General features: G+C 48.7%; 1 long non-coding RNA gene across 3 annotated transcripts in view; it reads right to left on the bottom strand.

Annotated features, from left to right (window-relative positions):
* LOC134761464 (uncharacterized) overlaps positions 1 to 15,885 on the bottom strand; it is a 111,786-nt gene that overhangs the window by 82,867 nt on the left and 13,034 nt on the right. For 2 of the 3 annotated variants that reach the window (XR_010140102.1, XR_010140103.1), the window contains exon 3: positions 15,345 to 15,441. This is a non-coding gene — a long non-coding RNA (uncharacterized LOC134761464). Of the gene's footprint in view, positions 1 to 7,522; positions 9,636 to 15,344; positions 15,442 to 15,885 lie in introns of those variants that run through there. The other variant, XR_010140101.1, reaches the window with a different exon arrangement.

Genomic DNA, 15,885 nt, shown 5'->3' with positions numbered 1-15,885 from the left:
TTCCTCCTTCAAACCTGGCCAGGGCCAGGCAGGACAAATACCCAGCACATTCTTCTGGGACAAAACTATGGAAATGAGACCCCAACCCACCCCGCCACCCACAGTGCCTCTTCTCACCTAAGTTCTTGGCCACCCTCTCCCTTGGTTCTGTGGAAAGACAGCACAGATAGAGGCTTTTCCACCCCTTCCTGGAGGTTTCAGGGCTCCAGCTGCTCCTTGACAAGGTGCAGGCTGCCTCCTGGGGCATCCCAACTCCCCTAGCAGCCAAGAGAGCATCTCCTGCGTGACCAGCGCCCAGGGTGACAGAAAGGGCAGGGCATGAGAAGGATAACTAAAAGCTAAGAGCTGCACCTCAGCTACCAATTTACCATTCCTTCTCAAATTACCCCAATTACTGCCCTCATTTTACACAGGAGGAAGTGGAGACTTAGAGGGTCCAACTTGTACAAAGCTAGCTGCTAGAAAGGGACAGATCCGAGTCAAGCACAGGTCTTCCATCTCCAAAGTCTGCCTTTAGGGAGATCATGTCCTGGTAGGGAAGGGGGGCAGGAAGCAGGTGACATTTCAATTGCTTAGTGTTCCCATCTACTCTTGGCTCTGGAACACAGGTTCATCAGCTCAGACCTACTGTTCTAGCCCCGGCCCGGCTTACCCTGCCTGCTGCTAATCCAGCCTCCAGCTGGGAGCTTTGGACATCTTGGGGATGGGCCAGGTGGAGCCTGGAAGGCAGAGGGGACAGAGAAGGGAAGAGCTGGCCTTTTGACAGGGCCCAGGAGCAGGCGAGGGGAAGAGAGCTGGGCAGATGGGCCTGAACCGGCCATGTGGGGAGGCTGGGCCTTGGGAAAAGTGTAGGCATAATGGGGCCTGGCTGAAACATGGCTTCGCCCAGTTGGCACTTCTTGCTTCCTTCATTGTCCCTATTGCTCTGAATTGTCTGCTTTAGATGTGATTCTTTTCAAATGGGCACCTTCCACCTACAAAGGGACTGGCATGGGGAGAGATTACTGACGTCGTAGTCTTCTTCCAGCAACAGCAGGCTGGGGAACTGGCAGCCCAGACCACAACAGGAGCAGTTTGTGGTGTTCTGTTGCAGCAGATTGGAGAGGGTTTCCCATGGCTCAGACCTAAGGCTGAGGAGCCAGAATAGAAAAGGCGGGAGAGAGGAGGCCCCTGAGCTCTTGGACAACCAGCGGGCTTGTTGGTGGCCTGGAATACAGGTGTCCATATAGGCTTTCCCCTCTGAGAAGGAGAAAAGTCAGCACTGTCCAGCCCTGTGGCTCTGATGACAGTGGTGGCTTAGTGTGGTGTCCCCCTTAGAAGTGCTCTACCTCTTCCAGGCCCTGAAGTTCCCATAAACGAGGGGAGAATGAGCAAGAACCAGTCACTGGCACTTGCTGGTTTCCATTTCTCTTATGTTGTTTGCAACCTCCACCTCCTTGGCTCAAGTGAGCCTCATGCTTCAGCTTCCCAAGTAGCTGGGACCACAGGTGTGCACCACCACACCTGGCTAATTTTTTTGTGTTTTTTGTAGAGATGGGTTTTTGCCATGTTGCCCAGGCTGATCTCAAACTCCTAAGCACAAGGGATCTGCCCACCTCGGCCTCCCGAAGTGCTGGGATCAAGAGTATGAGGCACTGCGCCCAATCTGTTTGTTTTTTCTTTTTTTTGAAATGGAGTCTCGCTCTGCTGCCCAGCCTGGAGTGCAGTGGTGTAATCTCAGCTCACTGCAACCTCCACCTTCTGGGTTCAAGTGATTCTCCTGCCTTAGCCTCCCGAGTAGCTGGGATTATAGGCACGTACCCCCACGCCTGGCTAATTTTTGTATTTTTAGTAGAGACGGGGTTTCAGCACATTGGCCAGGCTGGTCTCAAACTCCTGGGCTCAAGTGATCGGCCTTTCTCGGCCTCCCAAAGTGTTAGGGTTATAGGCATGAGCCACTGCACCCAGGCTGTTTGTTTTTTCTATAGTCCTTTTTAAAGCATGACTCCATGTCCCTCTGAAGCAGAAACTCACCTCCTGTCTCAAGTGTTTCATTGAGTGGGAGTGGAGTGGGATATCTTTCCTTTCCAGAATCTGGGAGAGCTGCAGTGGTTTGAGTCGTCTAGTGGAACTGCCTTAGTCAGTTCAGGCTTCTATAACAAAATACTGTAAATGGAGTAGCTTATAAACAACAGATTTTTTTTGTTTTTCTTTTTCTTTTTTTTTTTTTTTTTTTGAGAGAGAGTCTCACTCTGTGGCCCAAGCTGGAGTGCAGTGGCGCTATCTTGGCTCACTGCAACCTCTGCCTTCCAGGTTCAAGCAATTCTCTTGCCTCAGCCTCCCAAGTAGCTGGGATTACAGGTGTGCACCACCATGGCCAGGTAATTTTTGTATTTTTAGTAGAGACAGGGTTTCACCATGTTGGCCAGGCTGGTCTTGAACTCCTAGCCTCAAGTGATCTGCCTGCCTTGGCCTCTCAAAGTGCTGGGATTACAGGCGTGAGCCACCGCACCTGACCAGAAATTAATTTCTCACAGTTCTGGAGACTGGAAATCCAAGATCGGAATCAAGTTCTGGGAGGGGCCTTCTTCCTTCAGATGGCCAGCTTCTCATTGTATCCTCAGCTGGCTGAGCACAGAGAGAGGAGGCAAGCAAGAAGCAGCAAGCTCTCCCAGGACTCTGGTTTTAGAGACCAGGTCTTGCTCTGTCACCCTAGCTGGAGTGCAGTAGCACAAATAGCTCACCGCAGCCTCCAATGCCTGGCCTCAAGCAATCCTCCTGCGTTGGGCTCCTGAAATGCTGGTATTACAGGTATGAGCCACCATGCCTAGCCCCGTTCATGAATGAGGGCACTAATCTCATTCATGAGGGCTCCAATGACCTCATCTAATCCTAGTTACCTACGAAAGCCCCCACCTCCTAATATCATCACATTGAGGGGTGGGGTTTCAACATACGCATTTAGTAGGGGACACTTAGTCTGCAGCAAGGACCAAACACATCATGTCAAGAGAAGCAAGAGGCAAATACTTCGAGACTGGCCTTGATCCTTAGAATATCTGGTTACTCTTAAATAAGGGCTCTCCAAATACTCCCTCTGTAGATCAAAGCCAAGGAACCCAACTCATCAAGAGTGGCTGCAGAAGGTGCAGCCCACACAGTCTGAGCACTAGAGGATCCCTAGGTATCCCCTAGATTCCAGGCCAAAGGCCCTCACCCCCTATTTTGTGACAGACTCAAGTACGAGCTTGTGGATTTTGAAATGGAAAGCGGTTGGTGCGGGAAAGAGTCCTTTGCACGTAGAGGTTCTCAATAAATGCTGGACGCTGGGAGAGGAATATGTTCTAAAGGAGGCCAATGTTCTGTAATTTGAGGAGAGAAGAGGAGGCTGAGTAGGACTAGGGGGTCTTGCTACTTCAGCCAAGGTAACCAGGGAGCCTCTCTGCACCCCTACCAAACTGGAGGTGGGAGGACAGGTTATCATTAGGTCAGATCAGCCTCCTAAGCTGGCATGAATCATTCTCCGGCCACCGCTGAGCCTACCTAGGCTCTGGTCTTGTCTAGACACCTCCTCTCCAGCTGAGGCTGGGAAGCAGGTGCAGTCACTTACAGCCTCACTCTTCACGGTGCTGCCATTAAGGACCCTGATTAGTAGAGCCCCATGCCGGGTTGCTAATGGGTTGAGGACATTAAGCATAAATGCTTTCCCAGATAAGGGCTTGAGCAGAGCCCAGGAAGAAACAAATATTTTAATCTCAAAGAAATAGAATGTAGGAGGGGAGGGGTTCCCTCTGCTTACTCGGCATCTGTTGTCCTCCTATCCTCCACCTGCCACACTTGCTGCCATTCTCAAGTCCCAGGAATTCCCTGTCCAGGCAGTGGGGTTCGTGGCAGGGGAGAATAGATCTTCACTCACCCAAGTGTATGAGAATGGAAGAGATTCTCAAAGATTTAGAGGGAGGGGGATTTTGTGGACTGCCTTGTCCTGTAACCCTGATGGTCAAGAAGTCCTTGACATTGAATTTGGATGACTCTTGTGATAACTCAAGCCTACTTCCCCTTGGTTGGGGAGCTGGAGAAAAGGACTGAAGATCCATGAGGGACATCTGTTGACCCAAACGAGTTGCTTTAGGTCAGTGGTTCTCCCAATGTGGTTGGGACCAGCAGTATCGGCATCCGCATCAGCTGGGAACTTGCTAGAAATGTAAGCTCTCAGGCCTACCCCAGACCTACTGAATCAGCTCTGGGTGAGGCATCAGGCAAACTTCTTTTTTTTGTTTGTTTGTTTTTGAGACAGTCTCACTCTCTTGCCCAGGCCAAAGTGCAATGGCATGAACACAGCTCACTGCAGCCTCGACCTTCTGGGCTCAGGTGATCATCCCACCTCAGCCTCCAGAGCAGCTGTAACCATAGGCACATGCCACCAAGTGTGGGTAATCTTTTGGTATTTTTAGTAGAGATGGGGTTTTGCTATGTTGCCCAGGCTGGTCTCGAACTCCTGGGCTCAAGTGATCTACCCACCTCAGCTTCCCAAAGTGTTGGGTTTACAGGTGTGAGCCACTGCACCCAGCCCAAACTTGTTTTAACAAGCCTTCTAGTGGTTCTTATCCACTTTCAAGTTTGAGAACCACTGCTCTTGGCTCTCCCTCTCGGACTGAAGGGGAATGTCAAGAGAAGGAAGAATTATGAGGGATGCAGCAAGCAGCCTCATCCAAAGAAAAAAAGAAATTGGAACTTTCCCAATGTGGAAATCTCGAGCCAGGCCTCAGAAGAGGCCTCTGATCCTCTGCGGCTGTAAATGTCAGAGCAATGTCTAAGTGGCCCTGTGAGGAGGGAGTGCGGGGGGGAAATAACCAAGCATGACCTTTTGCATTTTGCCCAGAGCAAGGAAGGATAATGGAGCAATCTTTTCAGGTCATTTATCTCCTACTCAGCCTCAGCTTTTCTCAGCTACCTTTCCCTCCAGCTGGGGCCCCCTAAAGCCTAGCCCTCCTTTCCTTCTCCTCCACCAGCCCTCTGCAGCCCCCTGGCCAGGCCTCTTCCCACCCCCGCAACCCCCCAACCCCAACCCCCCACCCCTGTCTATCTTTCCCCCTCCTCCATCAAATGAGAACTGGTTCAAACTGTTTCTTTTTTCTTTCCTTCCTTCCTTTCTTTCTTTCTTTTTCTTTCTTTCTTTTTCTTTCTTTCTTTCTTTTTTCTGTCTCTCCCTCCCTATCTCCTTTCTTTCTTTCTTTCCCTTCTCTCTCTCTTTCTTTCTTTCTTTCTTTTTTTGAGACAGAGTCTTGCTCTATCACCCAGGCTGGAGTACAGTGGCGCAATCTCGGCTCACTGAAACCTCCGCCTCCCTGGTTCAAGCAATTCTCCTGCCTCAGCCTCCCGAGTAGCTGGTATTACAGGCACTTTCTACCACACCTGGCTAATTTTTGTATTTTTAGTAGATTCAGGGTTTCACCATGTCTGACCTCAGGTGATCACCCACCTCGGCCTCCCAGAGTGCTGGGATTACAGGCCTGAGCCACCGTGCCCGGCCTCAAACTGTTCCTTAAGCAGACCAGCAAGGAATGAAGCCCTATTCCATAGGTAATAAGAGGGAGAAAAAACCCACTATAACCTGTAATGGGGCAGCCTCTCTTCATACCCCACCCTCTTTCCTTTTTTTTTTTTTGAGACGGAGTTTTGCTCTCGTTGCCCAGGCTGGAGTGCAATGGCGCGGTCCCGGCTCACCGCAACCTCCACCTCTCTGATTCAAGCGATTCTCCTGCCTCAGCCTCCTGAGTAGCAGGGATTATAGGCATGCGCCACCACACCCAGCTAACTTTGTATTTTTAGTAAAGATGGGGTTTCTCCATGTTGGTCAGGCTGATCTCGAACTCCCAACCTCAGGTGATCCACCCACCTTGGCCTCCCAAAGTGCTGGGATTACAGGCGTGTGCCACTGCGCCCGGCCTCCTCCCCTCTTTCCTACCCAGGCCATACCAGTTCATCGTGCCTCCATAAAGAGTGAAGCCACTCTTTCCCTGGCCTTTTACACAACACCTGAATGGTCACACTTGCAAAGAAAGAAAAGGACAAGATCTAGGCTCCTAACCAATCCATATGTTTCCCAAGGGCCAATAGTGCTCTATAGCTTATTTTCCTTCTATATCTGCCATACTACGTAACGAACACACTAGATGTCTAATGAATATTTCATAAATTGAACTCAAGGGAGCTCCTAGAAGCAAGAAACTAAGGAGTCTGTTTCCAAATTGGACCCACAACAGGAATCAAGACATGGGTCCTCCTGAAATGACTAAGGAAGAAGCAGCCTTCTGCTGCCTTTGTTCCCATGCACTGCTGTCTTCATCTGTTCATTCACTCCACAAGCATGTATAGCACACCTGCTGTATGTGGACCCTAGATCATATGTTCTAGTGGGAAAAACACATATAATGTAAGTAAACATATAATATTTCAGGTGATGTTAATTGCCTCAGAGAAAAACAAAGGATGGTAAGGGGGATGGGGATGGTGGGAATGGGGCCCAAAAAAAGCCTCTTTGAGTGGGTGGCATTTGAGCAGGATCCTAAAGGAAGTGAAGGAGCCACATTTTCAGCTATCTGGGGAAAGAATGTTCTAGGCAGAGGGTATAGCAGCTGCAAAAGCTCTGAGGTGGGGGTATTTTGCAAGGCGTGGAGTGAGTGAGGCTGGAGTGGAGTGAGTAAGGGTGAAAGATGTAGGATATGAAATCAGAGAGAAATTGGTGCTCAAATTATGTAGGGCCTTGTAGACCATGGTAAGGATTTTAGATTTCTTTCTGAGTGAGGGGGGAGGTCATTAGAAGGTTCTACACAGAAAAGTGACATGTTCTGATTTAACGGGACTACTCTGGCTGCTGTGTTTAGAACAACCTGTAGGGGGCAGAGTAGAAATAAGAAAACCACTTAGGAGACTATGGCAGAGCCAGGAGTTTTCCCCTCAAATTCATCCTTCCCTTGCACATTTTAGCTGGGGACATGGCTGCTCAGAAAAAGGACTACATTTCCCAACCTCCCTTGCAACTAAGCACAGCCATGTGACAAAATGCTAGCAAAAAGGATGTGAGCAGGCCGGGCGCGGTGGCCTCTGCCTGTAATCCCAGCACTTTGGGAGGCCAAGGCAGGCAGATCACGAGGTCAGGAGTTCAAGACCAGCCTCGCCAGGGTGGTGAAACCCCATCTTTACTAAAAATACAAAAATTAGCCGGGCGTGGCGGCAGGCGCCTGTAATCGCAGCTACTTGGGAGGCTGAGGCAGGAGAACTGCTTGAACCCGGGAGGTGGAGGTTGCGGTGAGCCAAGATTGTGCCACTGCACTCCAGCCAGGTGATAGGGCGAGACTCAGTCTCAAAAAAAAAAAAAAAAAAAGAACATGAACTAAAAAAGGTAAATTCGTGAGGTGATGGATATGTTCATTAGTTTGATTGTGGTAATCATTTCACAATGCATACAGATAACAAAACATTGCATTGTACAGCTTAAATAATATATACAATTTTAATAAAAAATGGTCTCGATCTCCTGATATCGTGATCCACCCACCTTGACCTCCCAAAGTGCTGGGATTACAGGCGTGAGCCAGTGTGCTCGGCCCCTAATTCTTTTTTTGAGGGAGAGTCTCACTCTCTTGTCCGGGCTGGTGTGATCTCAGCTCACTGCAACCTCTGCCTCCTGGGTTCAACCAAGTCTCATGCCTCAGCCTCCCAAGTACCTGGGATCACAGGTGCACGCCCCCATGCCTGACTAACTTTTGTATTTTTTAGTAGAGATGGGGTTCTGTCATGTTGCCCAAGCCAGTCTTGAACTCCTGGCCTCAAGTGGTCTGCCTGCCTTGGCTGGAATTACAGGCATGAGCCACCACCATGGCCTGTATTGTACCTAATTCAAGGCTATTGTAATTTCCCAGGCAAGCAATGACAGTGGGTGGTTCTGATGAGGGTGATAGTGGTGTAACCGGGGATAAGTGACCAGATTCTGGAGATAATTTAAAGGGTAGAACTTGATAGCATTTCCTGAGGGATTAGATAAGGGGACATGAAAGGAAAAGAAGAACCAGGAATGACTCCAAGATTGGGGCTCTAGTAGAACAGATTTGCATTGATTGCCCTGGGGAAGACTGAGGGACCGCTGAGTTTGAGAGGACTATGAGACACACTCACACGGGGATGGCAAGTAGCCGCTGGATATGACCACGACCTATCAACATAGCTGGCTTTAAAGTCCAGAGATAGATGGAATTAGTTAGGGAGTGAGGATGGATGAAGAAGAACAGAGGTGTAAGGACAGCCCTGAGGCATCCAGTGATGGGGAGGTGAGGAGCCAGCCAGGAGATGATGGAGGTAGGAGGAGAACTGGGCGTGTCACGGAGGCCAAAGGAAGAGAGTGTTTTATGCAGAAACCATCCACGTCAAATGCCACTGCCAGGATGAGTAAAATGGGGACTCAGAAATGACAGCTGAAATTAGCAACATGGAAATCACTGGTGACATTGACAAGAGAATTTGCCTTGGAGCACTGAGGACAAGCAGGGATGGGAAGAGAGGAAGTGGAGACAAATACAGACGATTCTAAATTCCTGGCAGGTAGAAATCATTAAAGCATCTAATTTCCACCCTTCCTATCATAGTTCTAAGCCTTCTAAAGGACATGAGGGCACCCAGCAACTCAGTCTATCCAGCTCCCCTTCCACATGGGTCTGAAGGGCTCTGCAGTCTTTCCTCTCCCAAATTCACCCTGTTGCTGGGAGCCCCACCCTGCCTGCATCTCTACCTCTGCCCTACTGACTCCCAAGGCCACTCTCAAGGACTGCTTTGGCATGCTAGGCAGCCAGGCCTGACTCTCCTGGATCATAATTAGTGCTGCTGCTAACGATGTTTGGCCTCTGTGGAATAGCAACCTGGGAAGTTCTGATACTTCCAATTTTCCCCCTCAGTGCTTTCCCAGATGCAATTTCCCAGCCAGTGCCTTGTGCTCTCCAGCCCTGGGCCCTGGTTGCCTCCTTGCCAGGGAGAATTAAGCCTATGCCTCAGATGCCACTCCAGAGGGCCTAATCAGTTAGGTAAAACCATCTCCTGGCCACTATCATGGTATTATCGTACTAACACAGGCACTGGCTTTGGGGGAGGCAGGGGGCTGCTATAAGGAAGAGGAACCAGGCCAGCCCTACACAGCACACAATGAGCATTGCTAGTCAGAAAACCGATGGCTGGAGAAAAAGGAGCCCTCCCAGATGAACTCTGGAGTTTTCAGTGGAGATGCGGCTCAACCATCTCCTCTTTCCTGATGAGAAGCCCACCAAGTGCTCCTTTCTCCAGCGAGGGAGGGTCTCAGCAGACAGAACCCTGGACACTGCCCCACAGCCTGGCGTCCTGGGGCTTGGGGCCGGACCTGGTCAAGTCTTGGGCCCAGCTCTTCTCAGCCACAGCAGTCCCAAGTCCTGGGCTCTTGCCTTGAAAGTGCCAGTTCATAGGAGTGTCCTGATCTCCCAGGTCTGGAGACTTTACTTCATTGCTCTGATGGGCTTCCAGCTCTCTGGGGCAGGGGGCTGTGGTGGGCTCTACGTCTCAGAGTCTTGAAGGAGTGGCCAGAGGGTTGCCTTGGGTTAAGGGCACCCGGATTAACTGGACCTTGGCTTCTGCTACATGGGATAAAGATGAAAAATCAGCATTTCTAAGGTACCTGCTACATGGGAGGCCCAAGGTAAGGTCTTTTTATTGTTGTTGTTGTAGTAAAACATAGATAACATAGGCCTGGCACGGTGGCTCACGCTTGTAATCCTGGCACTTTGGGAGCCCAAGGCGGGTGGATCACCTGAGTCAGGAGTTCGAGACCAACATGGTGAAACCCCATCTCTACTAAAATACAAAAATTAGCTGGGCGTGGTGGTGGGTGCCTGTAATCCCAGCTAACTGGGAGGCTGAGGCAGGAGAATCACTTGAACCCGGCAGGCAGAGGTTGCAGTGAGCCAACATCGTGCTAGTGCATTCCAGCCTGGGCAACAGAGTGAGACTCCCTCTCAAAACAAAAAGGAAATATGTGTGTGTGTGTGTGTGTGTGTGTATATATATATATATTTAGCCATTTTAAAGTGTCCAGTTTTGTGGCATTAGGTGCACTCATACTGTTATACAACCATCACCATGATCCCTCTCTGGAACTTCTTCATATTCTCCAACTGAGACTCTGTGCCCATTAAACACCAACTCCCCCCAGTGCAGGATCTTGCATATTTATCTCTTGTGATTTTTGTTCTGAGATAGGAAATATCCCCCCTTTCTTTTTTTTTTTTTTTTCTGTGACAAGGTCTTGTCATGTCGCCCAGGCTGGTCTTGAACTCCTGAGCTCAAGTGATCCTCCTGCCTCAGCCTCCTGAGTAGCTGGGAACACAGGTGCCTGCCACCATGCCTGGCTCCCAGTTTTTACAGACAAGGACACTGAGAGGAAAGACAGGAAAAGCAGTGCTGCCTTTCCCAAGGACAAACAGTCAGGAAGAGGACTGGAACCCTGGTCTGCCTGATTCCCAGGCTCTCTGTGGTTTCCCATCCTGAGCTGACCAAGATTTAGGGCCATTATAGAAATGGCATCATCAAGTGATGTCACTGACGATTAATGATTTCATACATGATGTCACACACTGAACTGTGGCCCACAGTGGGAAGGTTTCTAGAGGGCATGGCTTGTACGTCTCAGGAAAGCTTCCCAAAGCAAGGCCAGGCACTGTTAGTCTTTCGCCCACCTCAGAGCATTCAGAAAGTGAGGATTCCTCACACTCTCCTTTAAATTAGTGCCTTGCTCCAAAGTTGGCTGTGCTCATTCCCAGGCAGTGGGCGCTTGACACCGCTCAAGGGCTCACCCTCTGTGGAACAGTGAAAGGAGGATGAGCTGGGGAAGCAGACAGGCTTGGGTTCCAATCCTGACCCTGTCATTCTGTACCCATTTGAGGTAGACTCTTACGGGAAAAGAGACCCCTTGAGTTAGCTCAGGCACAGAAGTGTAGTACAAAAATACATGCGGAACCACTTCTGGCCTGTCAGGAAACCCCAGGGGCAGGTGCTGAAGCTAAGGAGGAATCTGGATTCAAGACTCCTCGGGGGGCCAGGCACGGTGGCTCATGCCTGTAATCCCAGCACTTTGCGGGGCCGAGGCGGGTGGATCACAAGTTCAGGAGATCAAGACCAGCCTGGCCAACATGGTGAAACCCTGTCTCTACTAAAATACAAAAATTAGCCAGGTATGGTGGCACGCGCCTGTAGTCCCAGCTACTCAGGAGGCTGAGGCAGGGGAATCACTTAAACCCAGGAAATGGAGGTTGCAGTGAGCGGAGGTCACGCCACTGCCCTCCATCCTGGCGAGAGAATAAGACTCCATCTCAAAAAAAAACAAATACGAAAAAGACTCCTCAGGGGCTCCTAAGGAGTGAAAATAAGGTCACGGTTCTTCCTTCTCAGGCTCTGCCCACCCTCAATGTGATTCTGCCACGCTGGGTGTGTCTGCATCTCTCCCAGTCTGTGCTCCCTGCTGGGGAACTCTGCTTCGGGTTGAGGTTACTAAGAGGGGATCCTGTTGGCCAGCTGTCTTTCTGTACCAGGCAATAAGTCAGAGGTGACTGGCTAGCCCATGGACCAACGTGGCTAAGGTTAGAATCTCCCTCTGGTTTAATCACCTACGGCAGAAGAGGCAGGGGGTAGGTAAGTGGTGAAATAAACAACTGGGGTAGGGATGATGTCATATGGTATGGAATATGGCCTGCTGCAAAGTTTTCACCAGTACAAAGTCCCTTAGAAGGGGTCGTAGGGTAGGTAGGTAAACAGGACTAATACACTATATTGTGTATCTTTAGGCAAGTTACTTAACCTCTCTGGGCCCGTTGTTTTCTCATCTATACAAATGGGACCATAACTCCTACCTCATAGGGTTGTTGTAAAGATTAAAAGCCCACTGGAAGTCCAAAAAAAGATGAAAGGGGGCAACAAAAGTCTTAAAGTGCCTGGCACACAGTAGTTGCTTGATAAACATTGGTTTCCCTTCCCTTCCCTTCTATAGGAAAGGCCATATTTTGTTCTCTCTTGTTCCCTTTGTTCTTCCTTTGTTCTCTCTTAATACATTTTGTTCTCTATTGCAGAAATGGGCCTCCTAGCCAACCACCTAGTAAGAGAGAAAGAGACCCCTCTCTCTCTCTCTCGTTTTTTTTTTTTTTTTTTTTTTTTTTTGAGATGGATTCTCCCTCTGTCACCCAGGCTGGAGTGCAATGGCACGATCTTGGCTCACTGCAACCTCTGCCTCCCGGGTTCAAGCGATTCTCCTGCCTGGTCCTCCCAAAGTGCTAGGATTAAGGCGTGAGCCACCGTGCCCGGCCCCAGTCCCCTCTCTTATAATCCTGAAGAACCAGTATTGCTAACCCACTTCAAGAACCACTGGCAGGACGAGTGATGGGGAGCAAAGAGGGCGCCTATGTCAAAAGGAAGATAAATGTGCCTCATGCTTAGGAAGACACTATGATGGAATGCCTGGAGAAAGCAGCATTTTTCTTTTAAATGCTATGAGACGATAAAAATGAAAATAGGTCTTCTCCAACTCGAGGGCCTAGGGCAGAAGAATTATTTCTCAGTGGTTACTCCATGCTCAAAGGAGTTGTCCTAGGCCTCATTCAATCATTGACTTAGCAAATATTTATAAAATGTCTACTATGTGGCTGTCTCTGCTTTCACAGAACTTACAGTCTCATCAGAGAGAGATAATAATCAAATAATCTACTGATGAATATAAAAATACAAATGATGATGAGTGTTATGAAAGGAGGGGGTATGATTCTATGAGAACTTTAAGAATCTGACCTAGATTGGGGAAACAGACCATGTTAAAGATTTGCACCTTTATTTTTAGAGCAATAGGAGGTTGTTGAAGGGTTTAAACAAGGTTTTGGCATAATCAGATTTGCATTTTGAAAAGATTGCTCTGGTTACAATGAGGAGAACAGATTGAAGGAGGCCTGTTGTGGTAATGCAGCAAGGGATAATGGTATCTTGCTTTGGTAGTGGTGATGGTGGTAGAGACAGAAGTTAAGGATTAAAGAGATATTTAGGAAATAACAGCATTGGCCAGGTGCGGTGGCTCACGCCTATAATCCTAGCACTTTGGGAGGCTGGGGTGGGCAGATCACTTGAGATCAGGAGTTCGAGACCAGCCTGGCCAACATGGTGAAACCCTGTCTCTACTAAAAATACAAAAATTAGCCAGGCATGGTGGTGCACGCCTGTAATTCCAGCTACTCAGGAGGCTAAGACAGAAGAATCCCTTGAACCCAGGAAGTTGCAGTGAGCCAAGATTGCGCCACTGAACTCCAGCCTGGGTGACAGAGTGAGACTCTGTCTCAAAAGAAAGAAAGAGAGAATGAGAGAGAAGGAAGGGAGGAAAGAAACAAGGAAAGAAAGAAAGAAAAGGAAGGAAGGAAGGAAGGAAAGAAGCGAAAGAGGAAGGAAGGAAGAGAGAGAGAGAGAGAAAAGAAGAGGAAATAACAGCATTTACAGGACTTAATGACTGATTAGATATGGGGTGAGGAGGAACATGGTGACAACAAGGATTTGGGCTTATATAAATGGATGGAAGACCAGAAGTAAAGTCTTAGACATACTGCCTTTGGGACACCCAACTGGCAAAATTGAGCCGGCAGCTGGATACACAGTCTGGATCTCCAGGGAGAGGTCACAGCTGGAGATGACAAATGTGTGGGTCATTTTCTCAGAGGTAGTTCAAAGGCAGTAGATGAGCTCACTTAAGGAGAGAGTAGAGTGAGAAGAAAAGAGGCCTAGGACCAACTCTGAGGAACTCAGACATGTCATTTAGGGCAGTGGATCTGAAAGTGTGCTCCATGGAACCCTGGGGGGGCGTCCCCAAGACCCTCTCAAGGGTCTGTGAAGTTAAAACTATTTTCTTTCCTTTTCTGTTTTTGTTTTTTGTGTTTTTCAGACGGGCTTTCACTCCTGCTGCCCAGACTGGAGTGCAGTGGTGCGATCTTGGCTCACTGCAACCTCTGCCTCCCCAGGCTCAAGTGATCCTCCTACCGCAGTCTCCCGAGTACCTGGGACCACAGGTGTGCACCACCATACCCAACTAATTTTTGTATTTTTTGTAGAGATAGGTTTTGCCATGTTGCCCAGGCTGTTCTTAAACTCCTGGGCTCAAGCCATCATCCTCCCACCTCAGCCTCCCAAAGTGCTGGCATTACAGGCGTGAGCCACTGTGCCCCGCTAAAACTATTTTCATAATAGTGTAAGATATGATTTGCCTTTTTCATTGTGTTGACATTTGCACTGATGGTGCAAAAGCAATGGTGGGTAAAACAGCCTGCACCTCAAAACAAATCGAAGCAGTTGTGCTAACCTGTGCTAGTATTCATAGTACACTTCACTGCCATGCACATGCACTAAAAAAATTTCACGTTTATTTAGGAATGTTCTTCATCAAATGGTAAAGATTATTAATTTCTACTAAATCTCAATCCTTGGAAACTTTTTAAAAAATATTCTGCTGGGTGCGGTGGCTCATGCCTGTAATCCCAGCACTTTGAGAGGCCAAGGCAGGCAGATCACCTGAGGTTGGGAGCTCGAGACCAGCCTGACCAATATGGAGAAACCCTGTTTCTACTAAAAATACAAAATCAGCCGGGTGTGGTGGCTCATGCCTGTAATCCCAGCTACTCAGGAGGCTGAGGCAGGAGAATCGCTTGAACCCGCGAGGCGGATGTTGCGGTGAGCCGAGATCACGCCATTGCACTCTAGCCTGGCCAACAAGAGCAAAACTCCGTCTCAAAAAAAAAAGAAAGAAAAGAAAAGAAAACAAAAGAAAATAAAAGAAAACAAAAGAAAAGAAAAGAAAGAAAGAAAAATATTCTGACAGGCAGGAGCAGTGGCTCAGGTCTGTAATCCCAGCACTTTGGGAGGCTGAGGCAGGTGGATCACCTGAGGTCAGGAGCTCGAGACCAGCCTAGCAACATGCTGAAACTGCTGGGTTTGGTGGCTCACACCTGTAATCCCAGCACTTTGGGAGGCCGAGGCGGGTGGATCATGAGGTCAGGAGTTCAAGACCAGCCTGGTCAAGATGGTGAAACTCCGTCTGTACTAAAAATACAAAAATTAGCCAGGCATGGTGGCAGGTGTCTGTAATCCCAGCTACTTGGGAGGCTGAGGCAGAGAATTGCTTGGACCCGGGAGGAGGAGCTTGCAGTGAGCCGAGATTGTACCACTGCACTCCAGCCTGGGCGACAGAGTGAGACTCCATCTCAAAAAATAAATAAACAAATAAATAAAAAAATAAAAATAAAAAATTAGCCAGACATGGTGGCACGTACCTGTAATCCCAGTTACTCAGAAGGCAAGGCTGGAGAATCGCTTGAACCCGGGAGGAGGAGGTTGCAGTGAGCCGAGATCTCACCATTGCACTCCAGCCTGGGCGACAAGAGGGAAACTCCGTCTCAAAAATATATATATATATATATATATTCTGACGAAATAGGAAGTACACACAAAGCATTTCTGCTGTATCTCAAGTACAATGACAGTCTCCAGGAAAAGCACTTTTGCAATTGTTTGAGTTTCAAGCAGAACTAGCCTCTTTTTTCATGGAGCACCATTTTGTTTTGTTCTGTTTTTGTGTGTGTGTGGTTTTTTTTTTGGTTGTTTTTGTTTTGTTTTGTTTTTTGAGGTTTCTCTTGTTTTGTTTTTGTTTTGAGACAGGCTCTCACTCTGTCAACCAGGCTGGAGTCCAGTGGTGTGATCTTGGCTTACTACACCCTCGACCTCCCATTCTCAAGCGATCCTCCCACCTCAGCCTCCTGAGTAGTTGATACTACAGACGCACACCACCACACCTGGCTAATTTTGTATATTTTT

The sequence above is a fragment of the Pongo abelii genome, chromosome 4 (assembly GCF_028885655.2).
Source record: "Pongo abelii isolate AG06213 chromosome 4, NHGRI_mPonAbe1-v2.0_pri, whole genome shotgun sequence".
NCBI classification, from domain to species: domain Eukaryota; kingdom Metazoa; phylum Chordata; class Mammalia; order Primates; family Hominidae; genus Pongo; species Pongo abelii.
This window is presented reverse-complemented; position numbering and strand designations above follow the sequence as displayed.